At 36.9% G+C, this 25165-nt stretch overlaps 1 protein-coding gene across 36 annotated transcripts in view; it reads left to right on the top strand.

Annotated features, from left to right (window-relative positions):
- Nucleotides 1-25165, top strand: part of RAD51B (RAD51 paralog B) — a 429615-nt gene that overhangs the window by 57308 nt on the left and 347142 nt on the right. The gene's annotated exons all lie outside the window — the stretch shown is intronic.

Here is a 25165-nt window from a genome sequence, read left to right as displayed (position 1 = left end):
GCTGATGCAGGTGTACCACAGTTCTGTGGCTGGAACCTGAATTAAGCAAGTTCAGACTTCAAATAAGGGGCGTGTTCTTACTGGACTAATTAATCACTGGAATGCTTTACTAGACATAAATAGCTGTTTATCATGAGTATGTTTAAAGGGCCATTCCTCCCCCATTTCCTAAAAGGGAAATGGTTTAAAATAGGGCTACGTTTGTGGAAATCCTGTGCTACCATGTTATGCCAGAGTTAAAAGGATTTTAATGCAGTTATTTTTGTTGGCATTATAAACTCTCTGTTTATAATTATTGTTCGTGGTGTCAGGTTATTGAGTTCGATGTGCAAAAGTGGCTAGCGGTCACAGTTTTTACCAAACTCAAGGGGAGCTGTTTCAAACCCAGGTAGCTCTGTATGGTATGAAGTCGTTGGAAAAAAAATTGACCTTGATCATACCAAAACTGGTGGTGGTTGTTCATTAACCTCTCTGCACCTCTATTTTCAGGTTGTAAAATGGGGCAGAACTTTTTAGTGAGAGGATGTTGTGAGGATAGGGTCATTACTAATAACAAGGAACTTGTACCGAGTCTAGGACAATATATAGATGCTCCTTGGAAAGCAGCAGTTGCCATCCTTAGTTGTAGTAAATGACAACTTAATTCATGTCTTCAGATGAGAAAAAAATAATAAACATGTTAATTAAATGGTAGCATCTTAGTCACTGAATGAAGCTAATGGAAGTGGTTTGTGATTGTCATTTTATGCTTGACTTAATTTTTTCTTGTAGGTTTTTTGTTTCTTTTTGTTGTTGTTTGTAAAGTACAAAGAAAAACAAAGGCTTTTTTGTTTTTTTTTTTTTAAATTTGTGGCCATTAGTAAAGCTTAAGTTGTTTTTCAAAAAGTGAAGTATGATGCTTGATCACATTTTTTGGTCTTTTCTTCCTTGTAACTTAGCAGTAAGCCCAGGTTCATTCTGGGCATTTGAAGTGATGCCAGAACAAGAAGCAGCACAAGGTTTAGATCATTTATGGCTGATTGACAGGTGACCTGGCAGCCATACTGATGACTGAACAGTCTCTGAAGTTTTTGCCTCCATGGGGCATTATGTAGCAATGTCCCTTTTTCCCTTTCTTGCAGAGTTACAACAAAAACATACCTTTTTTACCCCAGGTTTGGTTGGAACTAGCCAGTCAGATCAAAAGCAGTTCCTGGAAACTGAGACTGCTTGATTATCTATGAAACCAAATTCCCTTTCTTTTTGAAAAGCAGTGAATATGCAAATCTATATGTAAAATTTACATTACTTGTATCTGTTAATATCTGCACCTTGTAGTTGAGAGCATTTGGATCTGAGTGTTTTCTCTTAAAATGTGTGTTGATGCTGTCTATCAGATGATATATTTAAACAACAGTAATTAGTCCTATATGTTTCCTGTTGAGCTTCCTGACTTCCTTAGCCTTCAGAAAAAGAAAGTAAAATATGATTGGGATTTTCTTTCTTCTCTTCTTCCATGTACTCAGGAAACTCTATATTATTAGTAGGTTAAAACTAAAACTTAATATGACTAGAATTGTTGTTGAGATTTAAATATTTACCTTATAAAATTTGTTTGTAGACTCTGATTTTCTAGTCATTAATACTTCAGTAAATACATGAAGCTGGCTAGACATCTCTGTGAAAAAGTACTCCAGAAGCGACAGCTGAAAAACCAAACTGCTTTAATCATTCTTTTAAATGCCAAATTGAGACTGATGATGAAATTTGCTTTGTAAAACCCTAAAGCTAATCAAATTACAGCATTTGCTGTCTTTTATGCTTTTGTCTGGATTATGTTCTTAGATCACTGAATTGAACCTTTGTTATTTATGATCAATATGTTGGTTATTGTTACCAGCAAATGCATAATAGTTATAGTCTTTTCTTTTTTTATTTGTTCTTTCTGAAAATATGAAGTAACTTAGGATGAGCAACTTTAATCTCTCATGTTTAATGTTTTTAGAGCAAATGAAAGGCAAACCTTATGTAATTATTCTCCAGAGCTTTCTATGCTAAATAAATTATCAGTAGTTCAAGAAGCCCTCAAGTTCCACAGGTAATGTTTTTCCCCATTTAGAATCAACATGCTCAATTTAAAAACTAAAAATACACTAGATATTTATGATATGAAAACAGATCTGTCATAGTCAATTTTATTTTCACACTCCGATCTCATAGATTTTTCGTTTCGGCGCTTCACAATCACTTACACATTGTGCTCCTTAAACTTACATTTTCATTTACTTTAGGAAGCCAAATATTTAGCTAAATGTATATTTGCTTTCAGGTCGAGTAAGTTTTTTGTCTCAAAATCACTTAATTTGGAGAAATTACTTGACATCTGCAGTGCCTTTTCTGCTGTCTTTCATTATGTGTGTTACTTGTATTGTCTCATCTTCTTGCAGTAAAGTGTCTCAAAACTGAAGTGCTTCTGTTGGTGCAGAGGGAATATTCAAGCTCTTAGGTTTCTTTGTGTTTATAATCAAGTATTCCCATTTGGCCTCATTCTTACTTCTTTTTATTCTGTTTCCACATAGATGGTTGCTTGTCACCTCCTCTGCACTTTAGCAGTTGCTGTTCTGATATTTGAAAATACTAGTTTATGGAACACAAAACAAATTCTGAAAGAAAAGATTCCTGAAGAAAAGTTGTTTAGATGCCAGTTCCCTTTGAATTAGAAGTAAATATGTAAAGAAATTGGTAAAAAATACATAGTTGATTTGTTGTTATATTGTGTAGCAACACTGTATGATGACTTTTCCAAAATTATGGGGATACATTAGACTTTTAGGTTACTTTGTCTATATGGGGACTCTAAAGCTGCTGAAATGTGAACTTGGTTTTTATTCTTTGCTATTAGAAAGTTTGTTTAATACCAATGTTAAAGAAACCCTAGTTGAATTATCTTTACAGGTTGTTTAAAACTAGAATAAAACAAACTACTTGCAAAACTTAGAGAGCTGGTTCCACTTTGAAGTCTTCTAGAAAGAGAAATCTCTTACAAGTTACGCCACATTGAGTCATGTGTTTCTTTAATGAAGAATGAATGCTATCAGAAGAAAACATTTTGGAACTGAGTTACCAGAATTTAACTAGCCATATTTAGGCCAGATGTGGTTCTGACTGTTTCTAGTGATGAGAATTCCGTGGAAAGTATGGGTCCTTTTCTGTTAAGCTGCTGATATTGATGTATAGTGTTATGTCACTCAAATTTTAAGCATATTTTGGGTTTATGTATGTATGTGAACATGAATACTGTTTCCAGCTGCTCATAGAAGCATCTTCCTGTTTCTGTATAATCACACTGAACTCCTGGCCATCTGCTTGCTCAAGTTTTAAGTAATAATGTACTTCTCCTTTCAGTCTGGGGCTGCTACATGTGTTGTTCTTCTCCCTCTCCCTTCATATGAGGAGCTTTCATACTTTTTCCCAGGAAGTTTGTGTATTTATCTGGATAGCAGCATGAATGTTAAAACAATGTGACTGATTAGAAGACACAGTAGAGCATTTGAACCTGCAGAGTTTTATTAATGTAATTCACCAGGTTCTTGGAGCAACTGAGTAGTCTCCTGATCAACACAACAGGATAAAAAGATCCCAGTGTCTTATCCTAATCATATTGTGAACATTATCCACAGAAGCAAAAGTATTTAGAGAAATGTAGGTATTGCATAGTTTGCTGACTTCATGGTTCTGTATGCAACAAAGAATCTTTGAGTAGGCCTGCCTTTGTTTTGAGCCATGGAAAACAATAGTTAACTTGTTTCCTAAATCAGGAAGATTATTTCCAAAACTAACTTTCTTCAGAAAAACCCCCAAACAATTCTTGTTCTCTTTCAGATGTTTCACTTCCCCTGCACCAAAATTCATGTTGGTGTTAATGTCCTCATTAAATGGTGAGCTGAACAACATTAGAAAATGACATTTGTGCTACCTGTATCAGAACTTTTGATTTCAAACATTATTTTTTGGTATAAAGAGGAGCACCTAACCTTGTTTCGTGTGCTTCATCTGTTTAAGTCACAAATAGTTTGTGAAATGAGTGTGGTGAGGCACTGGAACAGGTTGTCCAGAGAAGTTGCAATATACCACCCCTGGAAGTTTTCAAGGCCAGGTTAGATGAGCAGCCTTATCTAGCAGAAGGTTCCCTGCCCATGGCAGAGGAGTTAGAACTAGATTAGCTTTAAGGTCCCTTCCAACCCAAACCATTCTATGATTAGATTTCCTGACATGTTATACTTAGCAGTACTTTCATGCCCAGAACTGAGTCTATAGCTTTGGATTTTTTAATGAAATATTGTAGTGTTAGCCTTTATTTTTTCACAAGTGCCTTCTTGAAAAGTAAATGTCAGAATTTCACATATATATGAACAGCACTATTTGCAAAGTGTTATTTGGCATGAATTTTAATTTTTGTTGTTGTTTACTCAGGAAACCAAGATGGTTAAAGGGGACTTACAGAACAGCGTTCTTTCAATGCCCTTGCTAAAACTTCATGAACTCAGTTTTTATTGGCAGACTGTTTCTGTTTCAATTATTCCTTCACTTCACAGTATTGAGCAAAACCAAATTTTGATAAAAGGAGGTAAATGTGCTTGTTAAGTGTTGTTAGAGTGGTGAAGGTAGATGGCTTTGTCTTCTCGTGTGGTTGTTAAAATTTATCCTCAGAAAATGCACAGCTTCATTTTAGTTTAAAATGGCTGGTTAAAATGTAATTATAACTATCTTCAGTACTGCTGCCATTTGCATTCTTTTTTAAATGTGTCTGGAGAATATATGTTTATGCAGTTTATGGCCTGACACTGTTCCTTTTGGACCATCTATACCATAAAATATTTAATACTGCTGCGGAAAAGGAATGAGAAATGGTAGAGCAATATTTCCTGTTTTCATGTGGTGATGAAGTATAGTGAAGGAGCTAGTTTAAAGTTATATGATACTTGAATTCAGTTTGTTTTTTCTTTTAAAGTATTCCCTTCATTGCTTTTTCCATTTTACAGTGCAAGTGACTTTGCCAAAAGCTATCATTCTGCACAACTGCACATATGAAATTATGTAGAAGGAACACACCAGGATTAACATACAGGGGAGGGAGTTGAGACGAATCATATTTTATTACCAGGCTTATTTTTAATCTGCTATATGATTATGCACAATACTTGCTATAAAGTCAGGCAGGCACTTTCTCTGATATCTGCCTTGACTTGGATTTCTGAAAGACTTCTTCCAAAGTAAATAAACAGTTTCTTGTGTTTTCTAACCCTCATTGTTACACTTCTCTGGCTTACCTTTAGCTGATTGACATAGTTTTGAAAGTGAGGTGCCCAAAACTGGACAATATTCCAGAAGAATCTCTAGCAAAGTTTAGGTATGGAGAAGGATTTCTTCTCATGCCTTGCAGGGCATCCTCATGTTTATGCATCATAACACAGTTTGCTTCCTTTGCAACAGCCTGATGCTGTTTACTTACCAGTTATTAAAATCTTGGATCTACATCTGCTGACTTTGTTGCTTAGCTAGTTGCTTCTTCTAATGTTATTTTTCCTGACTTGCCAATATGATTTTGAATTCTAATCTCATGGTTTACTTGCAGGCTCCTCCCTGCTTACCTTTTTTCTTGCAAAAAGCAAGCTCTTCTTGCTTTTTGCAAGAAAATGATCATTCATTCTGTTACAGATTCTTTCTGTAACTATTGGATAGAATGAGACTTCATGCAGACTGTACCATTTTATTCAATGAGAGACCTTTAAACACTGGTAACTGCTATGTGTCCTTTTACAATAAAATTCACATAGATTAGTCTAGGTTAGAATTTTATAGTTTCAGTAACATACCTATCTATGATCTTCTACTGCTAAAATAAAAGTACAGTATTTGTATAAAAATACTAGGGTTTTTTTTTGTTTGGGTTGTTTTTGTTTTGTTTTTTTCCTCTGCCCTATCTTACTGTTATTCTGTATGTGCTTTAAAAAATGACAGGTAATTGTATTGATGGGCTTTTATGTCTTGTCTTGGGAGTTTACGTTTTGACTGTATGAAAAACTTGCCTGAACCTTTGGGCCAATAATCTGTTTGTGACTTTGCAGAGAAGTACTTATGTTTTGAGTATTCAATGCTTTTTGCATTTTTTCTTGTGCTTCTTCCTTGTCCTCTGTTTTTATTTAAACTGTAAGTTCTTTAGGAATATTTCTGTATAATTTATAGCTGAAAGAGATTCTAGTCTTTAGACAGGATAGTAATGTAAAGAATAGTTGGACAGATTGCAAGTTGTTAGAAAAACATTGATGAGTCTTGAGCTTTTTGAATCTTGAGCTCCTTTATGAGCTCAGTATAGACAAATTAGTGATTTGATTTCCAGATTCTCGAGCGTTAGTTTGCTTTTTGGTTACTCAGCCCCAGGACTTCTGGGAGTAACGAGGACCAGCTCTGCAATTCTTACTCCTAAGTAATACTGTACCAGCCCCCTTGAGGCATAAAGGGATGGGGATAAAACAAAATTAGGATTGGGAAATGCATATGTTTTATAATACATAAAATATGCCCAGAGATCAAAAGTAAAATTGTATTTTCTTGGAAACTGGGGGTAATAGAAGTGATGGTACTACTTCCCTCTTTGTGTCTACAGGACTGCTTTGTGAGAACACTGCAGTCATGTGGAATTAGGTGTGCTGCTGGACCTGCTTTTTGTTCAAGTTTGGTCTGAAGGCTCCATGATGCAGTCTGCTTGCTGCTGTTACTGCAGAACCTGCTTTCTGCAGTCTGCAAAATTTCCTTCTTTCTGCATATAGTAACAGACAACCAGACTAAACTATTGCAGCTGGATGGTTGATGATCCTGTGCTGCTTTGAAATTAGAAGTATCTAGATTTGCAGGGCAAGTTTTTTAGTCTGCACTTTTTCCTCTGCTGTTGAGGCTCTTATACATTAGAAGAGTTCTTTGTTTTGCTCTGGTTTCCTTACTCTGTTTTGCTTGGAATTGTAATCTATTAGATATAACATGAGGTCTCCTGAGAAACTGCATTCTGACTTTTCTATAAGATGACTCCATCTTTATTGAGAGCAAGTATGTTTTATATCATTGTTCTCTGAAGTTTCAGCTATATATTTTGATTTTTTTCACCCCAGTTTTCTATTTAAAGTAGAAACCCCATCATTTTAATAGGCTTTTAATTATTTTGGAAGAAATTCAGTATAAATTACTCTCTCTAAAATGCATAGTTATATCTCATTTGAAAATATAACATTTCTGCTGTAATATAGTAAGTAAACAAAATGAGATTTCAAGGTTTTTATTGAATAGGGCTGAACAGTTTTCTGCAGTTTTGATTAGACAGGAATGAATGAGCTGGTGTTTTTTCTTGGTGAGACTACATCTGAATTTTAGTAATGACAGTATCTCTTTCCAGCTCAATAGTCCTAACATTTGATACTCCAATTTTGAGAAGCTGTATTGCCCACCCCAGCATTAAAATAACTTTGTCTCTAGATGCCAGTATTTTCCATATGTTATTTTTGTATTTATTGTATCTCCTACTTTTGACCTAGACAAAGAGCACTTTTCTCTTCAACAATATCTGAGGTCTTGACTGGATTCTTGGCAGTCCATGGTACTACATTTTTCATTATGTCCTGATTAGCAAGATAAATTCTAATACATGAACTGTTATTTTTCTCATGCAGCTGAAACTTAGTTCTTGAAATAAAAAAGTTTTAGAATTGTTTACTGCTTAGATGTTTTTTGTAGTTTCATAAAGATTTCCTCTGGGGAAGAAGGGTTCTTGTTTAAGGCTGCAGGCATATGTTGGTGCTCTAGGTACTTTACTTCTCAAGAACATTAGTTTAAGCAAAATGGCTTCAGATATTGGCAGTCTTTGGAATACCAAACTGAAGTTATTTTCCTGTAAAGCTTATGAACAATGCTAGCAAGCTACAGCTGGGTAACTGGAAGTTTAGTGTAGGATGGCATGTCTTTCTCTGTAAGTCTTAAATTTTTGCATCATCTAAGGTTGGCATATTTTGGGCTCTTATAACTTCCTGTGTTTGCATGGAAGAGCTGTACGTCACAACTCTTCCTGGAGCTAATGAAACAGTCATACCTGGGCAGTGAGTACAAAGTTTCTGAGGAGGCCTTGGGTACACAACATATGCACAGAACTAGAGTACTGTGTGATAGAGCAGCTATGTTTTATTCTGCTTCTGTGATGTCCCTAAAAGCTGCTAGAAACAAAGAGAGGGTGCTGAAACACTTTGTGAAGCTTGCTTCTGCTTGTCATATTTTCAAGGAGCAGATTGACAGCACTTAAAGAAATAGGTACTGTAGAGATCCTGTTGGGGTTGGCAGCAACACTGCTGTGTCTCCTTTCTGAGCTGGCTTAAGGGAGTCTCAGAAGAGCCACCACTAACAATGTGGAAATCCACTGACCTGCAGCTGCCATTCTGAAGTTGTCCCTAGGAAAAAAGACACCAGGTACAAGCTGCAAGCAGAATAAATTATCTGTGCAAATCACAAGTGACATATGGGTAGTTGCTTAGTTGAGCCTGCTTACAGAAAATGGGAGTAATCCAAAATCAAGCGGTGGTCCACAAGTGGCAGAGATTCTTTCTTTCCTACCTGCCTTGTAATTCATTTCACTGCCACATTTGCAACTGGCTTGTGTTTGCTTATGAGCCTGAACAAGGATGTAAACCAGCTGAAAAAGCAAACCAGGAGAAAAAATGTAGTGGGCAATTGTGTAGCTGAATAGGCACTAATGTAGGCAGAAAGGAGGGGCAGGAGCATGTGGTTTCTGGCAGCAGCACAGATTTTGAATGTAAAACTGCATCTTCAGTAAAAAGGATAGCATGAGTAAAAATGCTAGAGGGATTATTACTCAAAATGAGCAAAGAAAAAGCTTGAAATGCTCTTTAAACTTGGAACTGTTCTTGGAAGGCCTGTATAACATACCGTTATTATGATGCTTTCTACTTTGACTGAAGGTGAACCAATGCCTGGTTGTATACAACCTATCCTTACACTGCTTAAGGCTTTTGTGCACCATTAAGTCTGTGTCCTGGTTTTAATCTGCACATTCTTATTTTTAAATGCACCATAATATGCTGTATTTGGAGTTGTAATATATCCATGCATAATGAATTATAGCTGAGGTCAGAAATTATGCTGAATAGTAGTTTTTCAAACCACAGTATTTCTTCCTGAGCTAAAATTCAGAATGATATGTATAACAATCCATAAAAGTAGCTGGTACGGTTCATAACATGCTTGTGTTCCTTCATTATTAATAGTTTCATATCCATCTGTCAGTATGCTATGGCTAAACTATTACCCAAGCTTTTGCAGCTGCTGCTTTAAGAGTCTGTATAATGTAGTTATCTACAGCTCCTGTTCTTTGTCTGCTTGTAAGAGGAAATTTTACCGAGAACTTACTAAATTGTCCAAGACTGTAAGTTCAAGTTCAGGTGAAAGTCTGCGATCTTGATTTAACTTACTTGGCGTGTGGTACTTTTCTTGTTCTTTTGTTTGGGCTACATTGGTTGCAGCAGTTTGTTTCATCTCATTAGAGGTTCTGTACATAGTTGTTGTAGTCCTGTATCTTGCTTTCTGTTTCTAGAACATTTTGTGCAAATTACAGCTGCTGATTTGATCTGAAGATAGACCCTGTAGCAAGGTCTGATTTGAAATGAGTGGGGCTATGGGTAGTATGTGTGGGGCTTTTTGGCACCCTCTGTTAAAAGCTGGATGAAGATGAATTTGTTTGCAGCAAAGATAGCTTTTGGTGTAGAAAGTAGTATATATGTAGATTGCCAAAGTACTTTGTGCTTGATACTGAACAATTTACTGGAGAATAACAGTTCATATTATTACTAAAGCAAAATAGTTTCATACTACTTACTTGGAAATGCAAAGTTCCAGAAGTATTTGTGTGGTCCTCTGTATGTGCATGTGCTTTTTTAAAATCCCAGTGCTGACAAATGCCAAGTACCACAATTTGTAAATCATAATAGATGTGCACTTTTTTCATTTTTTGGTGCCAAGTAAAATCTGCGAGCATAAATGTGTAACTTCTTCAATTCTAAGTATACTATAAGTATATAAATATACTTGTGTATATTTAAAAGCTATTTTTTTTTTTTTTGTCTCTTAGAATAACATAATTTTTGCTGATATAATGAATAATATAATGAAATATTTGTCACCTTTTTAAAAACAGTGGTAGGGAAAAAATTGCATTGTGTATACATGGCTGTCCTACCTGCATTTGGTCCAGTCATTCACCTCTAATGGATCTCTTGCCAGTCTGTGGTGGTGGCTCTTGAAATGCAACCCAACAAGTTAGGTGTCCATTGATTCCCAAAGCCTTAAAGTTATTTTCCTGCTGAGGGACACTTATTACCAGCCATTAAGTGGTAGTAGACAGGTCTGTTACTAGGATTGTATTTCAGTGGCCTTTGTGTTTTGTTTGTTTGTTTGTTTTTCTGGTTTTGGAGTGTTCATCAATAGGATTAGGTTGAAAGAATGTCTTCTTTTTGGTTCTTTTAATGCTTGTTTTAACTTCGAGCTCTATTTGCCCTAAAGCACTGCTGTTTTGCAGTTGGCTTTGCAGTCCTTCCTTCTGAAGGAATAATTGACTAGGAATAATAGTAATGTGTTTCTCCTCTCAAGGCTGAACAATCTGTGCAGAAGCCTACACTCCTTAGTCGCTGCAGCTGAGTCTTTGGATGGTAGAAGTAAGGTCTGCATACTGGTAATTATGTCATGGATTATTGGTTGGCACAATTACTTGGCTACTGCCTTTTTTTCATAGAGCCCTCCAAAAATAAGGAGATACTAAACAGAGGAGGTCTGTGAATAACCAGGAAATAAGAACCTGTATAGCACAACTTACTTTGCTGGTACTGAAGTGTGGTAAACTACTGGAACTCTGTACAATTCACCAGCACCCCATACTGAAATCTTTTCTGTCAGATGGTAAGGCCTTTCACGCAGAGCAACATCCACAAGGTGGTGCCTTTTCATCACCCAAAAGGGAGAGGAACTTCTCTTTGCAAAGTTGTGCTGGCTTTCTGCCTGTTGCTTGGCAGAAATGAGAAGTTCAGATACTGAGGTAAGTGTATCCTTTTCTTCCTGAATGTAGAGTGAACTCTGTCATCCTCTGTTCTTTCCAGCTTTTGTGGTTGAAAACTGACTGTGATGCTCAGAAGTTCAGAGAAGAGAAAGGTAACAGCTTGGAAATGAAAATTGAGCCATGTTGACAGAACCATGGAAAGTCTCCCTGAAACATTGAAGTTGTACAGATCAGGGAGGATATATGCTGCCAGGATAAAATCACACCTAGAATTGCAACAATTTTTTCGTCAGGCTCAGGTCACCTGTTGGAACTATGCAGGAGCTTGAAAATGGAACAATGTGCAGTGATTTAGGCAAGTGCCCTGCAGTTTAGGGAGTGGGCAAAGGGGAACTGGCATAACCTTGGCCATTCTCTTGTACATATTTTATCTTTGTAAAGTGAATCCAGTTGAAGATGAGGCAGCTGGAATATGTTTTCAAATATTACCCTCTATTGCAGAATAAGACTTGAGAACAGAACTATTATAAAGAAAGAGTTTTTCACATGACCTATATGTAATTCCCAGCTGTGAACCCTCTGGCAATGAGCATGAAATCCAAAACACAGCTGATAGGGAAAAGGGCTGTTGTCAGCTCAGACTGAACACTTGAGTATTCATAGCATGGTGCTTTGACAAACAGAGTGGAGTACATCAGAATAATTTGGTTTTGAGATCTGTGCAGGGTCCTCTTTCTAGCTGTGTGCACTTCCAGTTACAGTGGTAATCAGGGCTGAAGGAGAACCAGGTGTGCACCATATTGTACTTCTTTTCTTGCAGAACAGCAAGCCTTCAACCCCCTTCCCCCAACCACTCCCTTTGTACCTCTCTGCCAAATTTCCTGCTGTAAATTGGTCTTATGTTTGCCTTTATGTACCTTGTGACCTCTTCAGAATATTTGTGGTATTTTAAACCCTGAATTGTGTGCATGACACAGTGTTTAGTTTGGAAGCAAAGTTTAATCACACATGCTGATTGTCGTGTTTATTTTGGAACCAATAAGTAGGAGGGAACCTTTCATATTTTATTAGTCTGGATGAATTTTCCCTGTTACTTGATAACCATGTATACGTTTGAACTTAAAAAAAGTCGATATTTAAAGGAATGCTGGAACACAGATGGCATTTGAATACAGCCTCTCATCCATTCTGGGGTTAGATTCCATTGGACACCTAAACTTGGGTGTTTGTGGTTCACTGTGGTGACAGTGATAGAGTGGCTATTTTGTTTTTAAAGGATTGTGTATCATTTCTCTCCGTGTGCCAGTGAAGCTGGAGTGGGAGCTCTTCTGGAAAGAGCAACATTAGAGGAAAGTCTTTTTATATTTGTTCCTTCCATCTACTACAAATGAAGGGAGCTGTGTTTGCAGAAGGAGGTTATAGCTCTGAAGCCCTGACCTTATTTTCTTTGCTTCCCACACGTCTGCATTTACAGCAGAATAAGCAAGTATAAGATCAGACTCTTCCCAACCTGCCATCTACCCCTAACATCCCAGCAGGACTGCTCCCATGGTCTGCAGTTGATAATACATGTAGGGGTAATTCTAGCCCCAAATCTTAACTTTCTTTGCATGCTGAGGGGCTTTGGGAGAAAAAGGAATGAGTTTCCATGAGCCCTCTTTTAACAGGATGTAATGAAGAAGGATGTAACTTAAAGCTGAGAGGACTCAACCTCCAAACTTTAATGTCGTGTTGCAGGGACACCTGTCTTGACTATTTTGACTGCTGAAGCAAAGTAATTTTCGTGCGAAGTTCTGTACATCATGAAATAGAAGACATTGTATGACATAATTAAAGCTGTGTGTTGTGTGAGTAACTCCAAGCTGTATTTTTTCCTTTAATATTTTGTGGTTTTCCTTCTATAAGAAGCCTTTTTCCAAGAGAGCTGTTGGAATTCTCCCTTAATAAAGCAGTACACCTAAAAGAAAAGATTTGATAATCGAGGGATTTTTGAGATCCTGTGCATTTTCTGTTTAAAGCCCTTGTATAGCAAAATGCAGTGTTGTTTTCATGACAGTTATCTGGGAACTCTGGACAAATGCTGTTTTTCTGGCGTTTGCTGTAAGTTTTTCTCCCCCATATCTGAGTTCCTAGATCTTGTGCAAGAAAACAGGAAGTTTCAAGAGCATAATCAAGATGAGAAGAAAACCAGGCTAATTCTTTGTGGTTTTTTTCCTTTGTTCTGTTTTTAATTTAATTGAAAATAGGAAGATCTGCTTTAGACCGTTATATTAACTTGAATTTCATACTGCAAAGGTGACTGTCTAGTTTTCTGAGCATAGCATGTATTAATCTGCATGGAAGACTGTGCTTGAAGATATGAGATCAAATTTGGCATAAAATTGATGAGTTATTTCTGTATGATGTTTTTGGCACTGTGCTCCATTTCACTTGAGTGCAGACACAGTAGATGGCACTTGAATCACTAATTTTATGGTGTAGGAAAGAAAGCCAAACTCAGTTACAGAGTTAGCTGTTTGTAGCAATAGGCCCATTTCATTGAAAGAACAGCTTCAAAGATTTGCTGTCAGTTAAGTAGTCCTAGGAAAAAAAGGAAACCATGCACAAATTATTTTTCAGTTCAAGCAGTCCATCTCCAAGCCCTTGAGTTTGTTGAAGTTTTATATAGAAAACTGGGCAGGAATCATTAATCTGAATCATAAATATATAGTGCCAGGTTCCCTTCAAACTTGTTGCTAGTGTTTAGTTTTGTAATCTGTTGTGTACAGCTTATTCTCTAGTAGAAATTCTTTATTTATTTTTTTCTAGTCATGCTTACTCCCACAGAACATTTGTGATGTGACCTCTGATAACAGGTGAAAGATAAAAATCTGCTAACAAAGTGGATGTCTAACAATACTGTCTTAACATCAGAACAGTTTGAAAACCATGTTCCTTACTGTGGCTAAGTTTGATAACCAATGCTAAGAATATGTTAATAGTTCTGCTAATCAAATGTAAACATTTGATTTAGGGTACTGCAAAGTGGTTACCTTATGCTATATTTGATGATGTACCCTTAGACAGTACAGTTTGGTCATTTGTTGATTCTCAACATTAGGTAATGAACTGACAATCCTCAGAACTGGAGTGGCGGTATGGACTTCTCTGATAATATCCTGTCACTATGATTCAGCACTAAGGTTTATTGCTGAGTTAAGAAGGTTTAGTCAGACTTAGTCCATGATTCATTCTTTGGCCTTTCTGCTGATGCTCTTGTAATACTTATTTTAATGAAAATGCTGTCAGACTTGACCTAGAAATGGACTTCATTTGTGTTGTCTTCCTATGTTGTTTTATCGCTCTGCCAGTTCCAGGTTTCAGGGTTCATAAAACTGTTTGAAAGCCAAAAATGGCTGTTTATTTACTAGAGGACAGTGTTCTAACTTTATCTTTTATTTTATGTAACTGATGCTTTTAAAATATGTAGCGATCCCAGTGGTGCCTCCAAGGCTTCCAGAAGCTGTGCCATGCCATGTCTCTCTGAGCCCAGTGCCAAATCCCTGCCTTGTGGTGAGGCATAGGACATGTGGTGTGCAGAATTGCCCTTCCCCTGGTGGTGGTCTCATGGGACTCAAGTCCTTGTGATCAAGTTGCAGCCCATAGATGGTGTGAGGCTTTTAGCAGCACCCTGGTGCTCTGGGCCTGTGGCTTCTTGGAGTTGGGTTGCTTGGGGAACGCAGGCCAAGTGGGTAAAGCCCCTCTGAAATGTAAGTATGGGGATGCCTGGCAGATTGTTTTTATCACACTCTCCCAAACCTGTCATGGCAAGTGCCATGTGCTGGCAATGGTGGGAGCAACCACAGGATGGCTAGGAACATGTCTTGTGTCCCATGCCACCACCTGGGACACTATCCTGGGCCTTGAAAAGCAAATGTTAGGGCAACATGGTACTCCAGAAAGAATTGAATCAGACAGTGAACCCTAAAACCGCTTCATAGACACTTGGGCCAAAGAACATGGCATTGAATGGATATAACACTCCCTGTCATGCCTCTGAAAGATGGAACAATGTAATGGACTGTTAAAGACTATACTAAATGGATGGTGTGGCCTTCAAACACTGGGGTACACATTTAGCCAAGGCCCCCTGGTTAGTCAACACCAGATGAGCTGGTCAGTCAGATTGGACAGTCAGGCTGGCCCTGCCCAATCAAAATTTTTGTGTTCTATAGAAGCAGATAAAACATGCTGGAGAAGACAGTCTGGGTTGTTCCCACCTCTGTGGGATTGCTTTTGCACAAGGGCCTGAGTGCACTTGGTACAGACATTTATGTATGCTCTACCAATGTTTATGTGATTTGTCATTACATTTGGAAAAAAACCACTGTGTGTTAAGTAGATGTTGCCTGGCACTGAGTTTGAACAGTGTGACTTTGCCAGGAGCTTACATCTTGGTTTATTTTGCCTTCAGTATTTGGCATTGGGTTTCATCTCTCTGTACTGCTCTTTCTGACAGGTTTTGTGGATGTGTACTGCACAGAAACATAAAAACAAATAGAAAAGTGTAGGGAATTTTATTTGAGGGTATAAGTTACTATAGCTGTCTACTAGCATGGTGTCTTCATTTCATGATTAGGACAAGTCCTCTGATGATGTAGCTGAATCTGTCCCTAAGTCAGGATGCTCCATTAAGGTTAAAAAGTAAAATCCTTTTAGCAGCTAGTCATGTTTTTTTCCTTCCAAGAAGCCAGCTTTTTCCTCTTTGGTTGAGTCTTCCCAGCAGGAGGTGCCTTTTTTCTTTGCCAGTTGGAGAAAACCCACATCCACTTACAAAGTCTGTACTGGAACTTAGAGGCATTTCATTTTAATTCCAGGCAACCATCCCTTTGCTGCTGCCTTTGGAACAGCTCAGCTGTGGAAGAAGTGAGCTAATGTGAAGTACTTAGTGAAGCCCTGAGGTTTATGGTTGGAGTAATTAAGGAGAGGAATTGCACACCCTGTACTTGATTTTTGTTTTAATTAGTCTTCCTTTGATCTAGTAACTCGATTTAAATTTTAAGATTTGAATCAACAACCTGCCACAGTTTATTGCTTAATTCCTCTCCTTCTTAGCCTGTAGACCAATGTAGAATATGGTTTATGCTTTCTGGTTTTTATTTTGTTGGGAAAGGTTTTGGCTGTCACTCCTACTTCCTATTTTCTGCTGGGAGTCTTTCTATCTCTCCCATCTTCTCTTTTCCTCCATTCCCCCCTCTTCTCTCCCAATGACTTTCTTTATCTTTACCCTCAGATATCTTCACTAGCTTCATGTTCATTTTAGGATGTAGTTGAGAATTGTTTTAGGAATCTGTCTCAGGCATTTTCAAAGACTATCTCCTTCACTGTGAGTTAGTCCCACTCTTTCCATGTGACTTGTGATTTATTGGAAGACCTGTCTTGGTCGCTGTTGCCAACTGCTTCCTGCACTTCTCTGCCCTGCTGGATGAACTAGCCAATTTTAGTGTGTACTTGAAAAATACTTTTTTTTACTCCTGCCTTGACATCTGAATTCCCCTTTCCTATGTGAATGTGTTCTATACCTCAGTTTATCATCATGTTTTTGTGATTAGGCACAAGAGAATTTGCACATAGATTTTTCACATTGCATCTGCAACTTGGATGGTGAAGCATGCTAGAAGTCTACTGTGATTGTATTACTGATGAATATTTTTTATTTTTCTAGCAAGTTTTGATTAGTATAGTCTATGGTTGTTGTGCAGGTCCTCTTTGAGGGAAAGAGACTGCAAGCTTTAGAAAGAGAATGGCAGTTTAAGTCAGAGGCATCAGGCCAACCATCATTTCTTGAAGAAAAGTCATGAAAACTTTAATATTAACATAAACCAAATAAGACTTTAAGTTTTTGAAGTCTTATCCAAAAAAATTTCCTGCCAAAAAGCTGCTGGGCAAATATGGAAAATAGTATAGGAACCTGGTCTATCTGCTTTAGAAAAATAAAACTTTATATTGACATTACCAAGATTTGAACTTTGCTTCTAGAAACTGGGTATTTTAGAATTCATCTAAGCTATGTTGTTATTAAGCTTTCCTTGTCTCTGAGTGAATGTGTGCCCTTTTACATTTTATAAACAAGCAGAAAACTTTTGGAGCTTCTGATACAGTTCAGTGTGTAAAAATGCTAATGCATACATGCTGTACTTGTTATCTCTGTTTGGCAACCAGTCATTCTTTTTTTTTTTTTTTTTTCTTCAAGCAAAGGAGACTGTGCTTCTGATTTTTCCATGATAATTTGCCAGATCAATGATACAGATACCTATTTTTAAAATTCCTACTACAAGATGTGTTCCTGCTAGCTTTTACGTTTTGCCTGTGTTGTGTTTCTTGTTTTATTCCTGCCCTTGAGAACCCCCAATGCAGCTGCTTTGTGGCCACTGGAATTGCTAGTAGGTGGATGGAAGGAGACTTCATTTAGCACTTTGCCTTAGTGGTGAATTTTAGCTAGCTGGTGTTTATTTCACTAGCAGCATTACAAAAATACCTTTTGTGAGTTTCTTTAGTTTGGTTATCTAGTTGCATCCATTGCATTTTGCATTAATGAAATAGATAGGAGTTGTGTAGGATTTCCTCTCAACTGAAATCTAGATTTCATAATTCTGTATTTACTCTCTGGTATTATACATCTTAGCTTTGATAATGATAATGAAAGGCTGAAGCAGATCAAGTCTTAGGTAATTCCATGGTATAGCAGAATATGTTGAAATATATCAGGTAAATTTTTCTCCTTTAAACAATGCAAGTCTTTATAGCCTTTAAGCAAGCAAACAGAACCTAAGGAAGAAGTGGAGACAACCAAATATTCAGTATTTTGAAACCTTAAATAGTATGACCTTTATATGCTCCTCCTCTTTGATTCAGATAGTGAGAACTTCCTTTGAGAGATATTTTTTCTTGTTGTAGTTAGGACAGTTTCCAGTAAAACTGATCTTTCTTGAGATTTTGAAGCACAGCAATGAAATAGATGATAACTAGCAAGAATTCTGTCTTTTTTTTTTTTTAGATTGTATGCCCTATTGTATTTTTCACAAATGCTAGGCCACATTGAATATACCACTAAACTGTTGTGATGTAACAAATGCATTTATTCCAACAGTTCTGATTACTCCAAACTGCTTAAAGTGGGGCTTGTCATTCTCGTTGAAGCTATTCTTATGATAGTGGCTCCCAACAGCTGACACTGAGGTGGAACTTTTGAATGTGGTTCCAAATCAAATAAAATTATATTTGAAAAGCTCCAAGATAATTGAAAAATTTTATCTTCACCCATCTTGCATATGGAAATAACTGCTTATCATAGACTATTTTAGACTGTTTACTTGCTAAAGGAATCTCATAATCCTTACTGCAAGTGATGCTTTGCTGTTGCTTTCACAGAATTTCAGACTTGCAAGTTGTAGGATGGCTTGGAAGGAAGTAAATAATCTTCTTGGGCTCAGGCTTTTTCAGTATCTCTGGTAATTTGAAATACAAATTATAATGTGAATGTTGGATATCTCATCGTATGTGAATGCCAGAGAATTGAAAGGGGTATGGTTTAAGACAGGATGAAGACTGGGAGTCCTCCCAGTGTTTCATGGTGCAAGAAGTTTCTATTATGCCTTGCCTTATATGTTATCATTCAAATAAAAGCTGTTTATAGGTGTATCAGCCTTTCTCAGAAAACTGCATAGAAATGCATTCCCTTAGGCCAGAGATCTTTGAACACAGCGCTGAAGAAGAGGATAAAGTATGCTTGGCTTGTATTCACTCTATTATGACTTGAAATCAAGAAGTAAAGATAATAGTCATATGCCCAGGTTCAGCCTTGATAAAGGAGTCGGTATTTTGTACTATTGTCTATTCCATCACAATGGGAACTTTAAAAAAAGCCTTCATCCAGAAAGTTGTTCCAGATACTCGCCAATCTATTGATTCTGCTCTTGCTTACTACAGGGATGGGTGACTGTAATAGTGTGAGTTTTTTAGGCATATAACCACAAAACTTTGCAGTCTATAAGATTTCTATTCACTGTTTCGCTTTCAATCTTGCAGTTGGCTACAGGCGCTTGAAGGACCTGCAGTTTCTCTGAGAATGATTTTGACTGTCTCACAAGCTTTCTAGAAGAAAGCACTGAGAGAAGAGGCTTGCAAGCAGAATGTTGGAACTTAAACAGGAGCTTTGCCAGAGGCTTTCATTTCTTGGAGAAATAAGAATGGTTGAATAATTAATTATTTCACAAAGATAGAAATGCAGAATTCTGTGACTGCTTGGCTTTTGTTTCCATGTACAATTCTATATGCTAAGCATTAAGTGAAACAAAAAAAGCCCACAACCTTGTAAATAAATTCTATTGACACATTGAAAATAGGAAAAGCTAGAAAACACTGCCGCTGTTTTAGATCTGAGGAGGTTGATGAAGTACTGCATTGTAAGTTAGACATCATTATCCTGATTACTGGATTTTTTTTGTTTTTACAGACCTGTAGGACAATATTTTTCTGATAATTTTTAAGTAAAAGTTCATAGTATTGCAACGGAGTGAGTTTATTTCATTATAGGTTTTGAAAAAGTAAGACGAAGGAATGGTTGTGTTGTTCTTTTCCTTTGCCTTGGCCAGAAATTGCTTTGACGTAACCCAAAGTCTGGACTGAGTTCACAGTAATTATGGAGATTGAAAAAATTGATGCTTTTTCCAAATACAGGAGAAATTTAGATTGTTTGGATAAAGTGATTGATCTCTCTCTTGCATGACATATATAAAGTTCTTTTGCCTCTTTTGGGTCCATTGTGGAAAAAATTAGAAATACAAAAGAAAATGTAAACTAATTTAAGGGATGAGCTGTTTCCCCAGTAATTTGTCTGTTCTTGTCCAATCTTGGAGAGCTATTAGCTTAGTTCATTAATATGCTGCAGTGTAGAATTCCATGCACAAGAACACCTCAAAAAAAAAGACATGAAAGTTTTTTAATAACATGACATGGAATTTTGAAAATTGTGTCAGCAAAGCATGTTTTTAAATCATTTGAAAACATTTCATATGAGATCAATAGCTTATAAAGCCTTCTGTTTTAGAACCAATGCTCAGCTTAATTTAGCTTTCATAGCTTCTCTTAGCACCATGCAAATTAAGTGCAGAGCTTGTTTAATGCAGGTAACTGCAGTGGGTTTGGAGAGGACATATTCAGAATTAAGATGAGCAAAATATTAAACAGCTTTAAACCCATATGAAAGGTATAATTTTAAGATTGAGTGGATGGAAAAGAGACCCTCATTTACAGGAATGTTGTGAGTTGATGTGAAGAACCAGGAATTACTCAGTGTTTCCCTTTTCATGGCGTAAAAGTTGTGGTGGTGGTGTGGGTTTTGGTGTGTTTTTCTGGAAGGATTGTTTTTTGCCTTGTCCTTGTGCTCTTTCCCAGCCCTGGTTCTGTCTGATAGCCATGTTGTTAAAATGCTTTCCTGTTCTCTGCTTTTGCTCGGTCTGGCCACTCTGGAATGAAACCTACACCGTTCAACAAAATGTGTTAGCTTAGGCCCTGCAATACACTTTCACTTTGTAAGGTGGTATTTATCAGTAGTGATGTTATTTTGGTGGGGAGCTAATTGTCTGTGTGATTTATTTTTTTTATTAATAGGAGTCCTGCTTATTTTTTTCCCTTAAGAAGTGTATAGTGTTCTTGGATGCATTTGCACTGAGATACAACAGTAGAACTACTGTCTGTGTCAAACAGGTCATGCTTGTTTCTGTCATGCTGGCTTTATCAGCCTGGCATGGGTACCTGAGAGTAATTAAAGGAGCAGCTTTCCTACTAATGAAAGATGCAGTTGAATAGGTGCTTGTCTTCACTAGGTTTTAAGTGCTAGTAACTTGTTGAAGCTAAATGGTAGAAGGAAGCAGATTTTCTCCAGCCATTTGATCTTAGCTGCACATATATGGGCCAGCTTATGCACATACTGTCCAGTTACAGTAGCACAGTCTGATCTCTAAGGTGGGATGGCAGTCAAATAGTGCACACAAAAATATGACCAGTGATTTGGGCACATCTGCTGATTTCATTAGAAATCCTGTAAGGTTGTTGTCCAGTCAGTAAAGTTAGGTTTTTAAAGCCTCATCTGAAAGATCTACATATGTTAAGCTCTATTTGCTTTCATTTGCATCCTGACACAGATTGAAACTGTAGTTCCAGATAGTCTAAGTATTTGAAACTTGAGGCAGAGAGATGCATTCCTCCGTAACATTTATTGAACAACAACATATTGCTTGTAAATCTAGCTGGATTAGATAGCTCCATTAGTAAATGGAGACAGAATGAAAGACAAAGGGAATGCTTTTTAAATTTTGAAGTATCATATATTTTTGTTTTGAAATGCAATTGGAGATTTAAGAGCAATAACAAATTAGCATTACATATATATATATATATATATATATATACATATATATACATATATTCCACCTCACTGCCACTTTTTTCATTACAAAGCAGATCTTTTAGTATTTTGTCAAGTGGCCTTAGTATTTCATATTCAAGACAGACTGGCTGAGTAGAAGGTTTGAGAGGAATAAATAAAGGAGTGGGAAACAAAGAGGGGGGGTGTGTATTTACTTGTCAAAGATGTGGAATTTGCAGATATTAAAGCAGAATCAGCCTAGGATTCAAACCTAAAGGAATGGCTAAAATGTGCTGCTTTAGGTAGATGCTATTTTTCCTGTGGGCATTTGAATCTGAGTGAGGTTTTTTTTGTAGAGCCAAACATGATTTATCATTTCAACATGCCCAGTGGGCTAAACCTGAAAATGTTTCATAACAAAGATAACCAGTATAAATGGTATATGGATTCTTTATTTATTTGAAGGTGAACCTCAAAGTAAACATCACTGGTTTCCCGAATGCTTAAGTGGTACTTTGCTATGTTTGACTAATGGGTGTTGTGAGTTTGGGAATTTCAAGCAGCAGGATGTATTTCTCAGAGAATAATACTTGAGTGAAACAATGGTCTGTCCAGCAAGATTTTCTTTAACATAGCTTTCTTGGCCATGTAAGTCACAAAAAGGCTGTGAGTACTCACTCTGCAAGGAGACCAAGTCTCTTCGTGTTTGGATGCTTACCATTAGTGTTTAATCTCTTAAAAATATTGTTCTGATTGTGAGACATAGGTGACTATTGTTTCTTTTTTTAAATACAAAATAATTGGAAGATTGAAGGGATGGGGAGAAAACGTACGTACAAGACAAATGTGTGGCTGTTAGTTTATTTAAAGGTAGGATATTCAGAAATAAAATTACTGTTGTGCTGTTTTTTAAGTATGGTGACCTGCCCTGAAGTTACAAGGCAATGTCATTTCCTTTTAGCAACAAAGCAAAAGGGCAAGATTAAGGTTTTGCTGTAGATGGTATCAGATCCTTTAACCATTCATTTGACTGTTGATAATGATTCATCTTCTTTTTGCTAAAATGAAATAAACCTGATAACTTGACCCTAAAGCTTAGTTTGTAGTGATTATTCTTTTAATTTCAATGCTTGCTTGGTCATTATCTGTTTGAGGATTTTATTTGCTGCAAGAAGCATATATTCAGCTGTCATTGCTGTATTTTGTAAATACTCAAATAATGGAAGGCTATTTTTAAACTCTAAAACCTGTTGTGGGTACTCTGGTTACAAGGTACACATCAGTCTTGAGACCATAAGGATAAAAAGCGTATTTTTGGCCCCTTTGCACTTTAGGTTCGAGTCTGACAGTACTGTGAGTAAGCTCCAATTGTTACTACTTCTCCATCTGTTGTAATTATGGCTGTGAATAATTTTTTCAAAGTGTTTCTTGTTCCTGTAAAAAACCCAAAAACCTGTTGGCTAGAACAGCAGTATCATAGAGAACCTTCTGTTATTAAGGAATTGTGCTGAGTTTTGCCAGTTCAGATACCTTTCCTTGTTTTAAAATCCACTGAGGATGATGAGTGGCTGTTTCCTTTCATCCTTCTGTGTGTGCTGCATATATTTTATAAAAGACATTAGGGTAGTGCTTTCCTGTCAGGGCCTAAGTAAAACTAGAACAAGGTACCTAGTATAGAATTAGAAATGTGAATTTCTTTTAGTTTTTTTAATGTGGAAATGTTAAAGTAGACCAGGCAACTGATGAAGTAGTATGGGAATACCAGAAAAATGGTGTCAGTAGTTTACCACATGTTTAGTTTGCTAGAATTTACTTTTAAAACAAGTTTTGCACATCCATAAACGCGCGCGCACACACACACACACACACACTTGTGCTGCAATGGACAATATCGCAACTGCACAGAACCCGTTGGGCTTGTTTAGGACTTGGAGCAACAAAATGATTGTGTGTTGCTGTGCAGCCCTGTCAGCCCTTGGGCATTTATTGTGTCTACAATACCCTACATGCAACGCCGTGTGAGGTGTGATGTGCAATATGTAACAGCAGTTGTATGTGCCTGTATTGAAGGAAGGGTGTTTCCTTGACTCTGAAGTTTGTCTTATTTTTCTTTGGAGAGACCATTGGCCTGATGTGTTAGTGAAACAGGTATATCGGTGTTAATAGGAACCGTACCTTAGTCTTTGATGGCTGGGGATAAACAGATCTGTACAATACACACTGCCTCACTGTGGTGCTAAGGTTTTCCTCATTGCAAAATACTGCATGTGAAATATGCAGACAGACAATTGCAGACAGAATCTGAGCTATCTTTACAAATCATGGATTTGGCTTCTTGTTCCCACCTCAGCAGATTGTTATCATCTTGTTTTATACAGATGAAAACTGCATATTGTCTTAAATATATTTTGGGGGATTTATAGAGATGTTGGTTAGGCAGAAGCTCCCTCTGATTTTGATTTATTTGTGCTCAATATGCCTAGACATGCGAACAAAAGTAAATTGCTGAATGCCTTGGATCAAATTAGAGGGATGAAAATGAATGCAGAGTAAATGCATCTATGAACATATTTAGATAGGTAAAGGATCCCAGCAGGCATCCCAGTTATAATTAAGAGGCTGAGCATAGTTCTGCAGTTTTTAGTATGTTTGCAGCCAATAGAAGAATAAACAGAAGTAAAAAGTTATGTCATTGTCAAGCAGTGCTAGAAAAAAATGAACATGTAGCATCAGGTCCATCTGGCAGGGAGAGACTGACTTCTCTTTCTCACCAGAATCCTGTCCTCTAAGTTCCCATCAAATGAGGGAAGTCTTTCTACCTCTGATATATTATTTGCTGTCTTTATCTCTTTACTGTGCATTAAGGTATTACATATTAATTTAAGTTAATATAAAATATTACTTGACTACTTTCTGTTATGTTGAGAATGTGTATTCCTATAAAAGGATCTGAAATGGTTCACCAAATAGATACCAGCAGTTTCATTTCTCATAAGAATGTCATTAGCATAATTGGAAAGGAATATAATTTGAGAAAGTACTTAATTTTCAAATGTTAATAGCAGCTCACTTACTAAGCTATACTTTTGTGTAAAGTACTTATGTGTAAGATAAAATAAAGGAATAAAATACACATCTGCTGAAAGTGCAAAATCTCACTTCTTAAATGCAGCAACGTTAAAGAAGCTTCTAAGTCAATCTCTTACACCAAGGTATTCGTTATCTTTTATGGGAAATTTTGAAGACTAACTACTCCTGTACGGAATTTTGTTGTTGTTCCAAATTTCTCTAAGTTCTACTTAACTATTATTTCTCTGTCATTTATGATTCAGTTTTAAGAAGTTAGGAGCTACTATAAGATTTATATTTGTTTGCTTCAAGTATACTTTGACCTTAGCTGGCTTGCTTTCACTCACAAGTCTTAAATTTTGTTTTTTCAAGTTGTTTCCTTATATAAAACCTTTTCACTTTTATCTTGAGGCTTTCAGCATCATTTGTTTGCATTTTGCTTTTCTTTTCTTGGATTTGTTTCCACAGAAGGAGAATTAAAGTTCTTGTAGCAAATGTCTTTAGGGGACCTGAGATGCTTATGTTCTTTCATTCTGTACTGTCAGAAATCTTGTGGTGTTACTTTTGCCCACCTCTCCCTCTACTCCGTTCTACCCATCACCTCC

Source organism: Cyanistes caeruleus, chromosome 6, assembly GCF_971803275.1.
Source record: "Cyanistes caeruleus chromosome 6, bCyaCae1.hap1.1, whole genome shotgun sequence".
Taxonomy (NCBI): domain Eukaryota; kingdom Metazoa; phylum Chordata; class Aves; order Passeriformes; family Paridae; genus Cyanistes; species Cyanistes caeruleus.
Note: the sequence above shows the minus strand (reverse complement) of the source record. Positions and strands in the feature narration are given on the sequence as shown.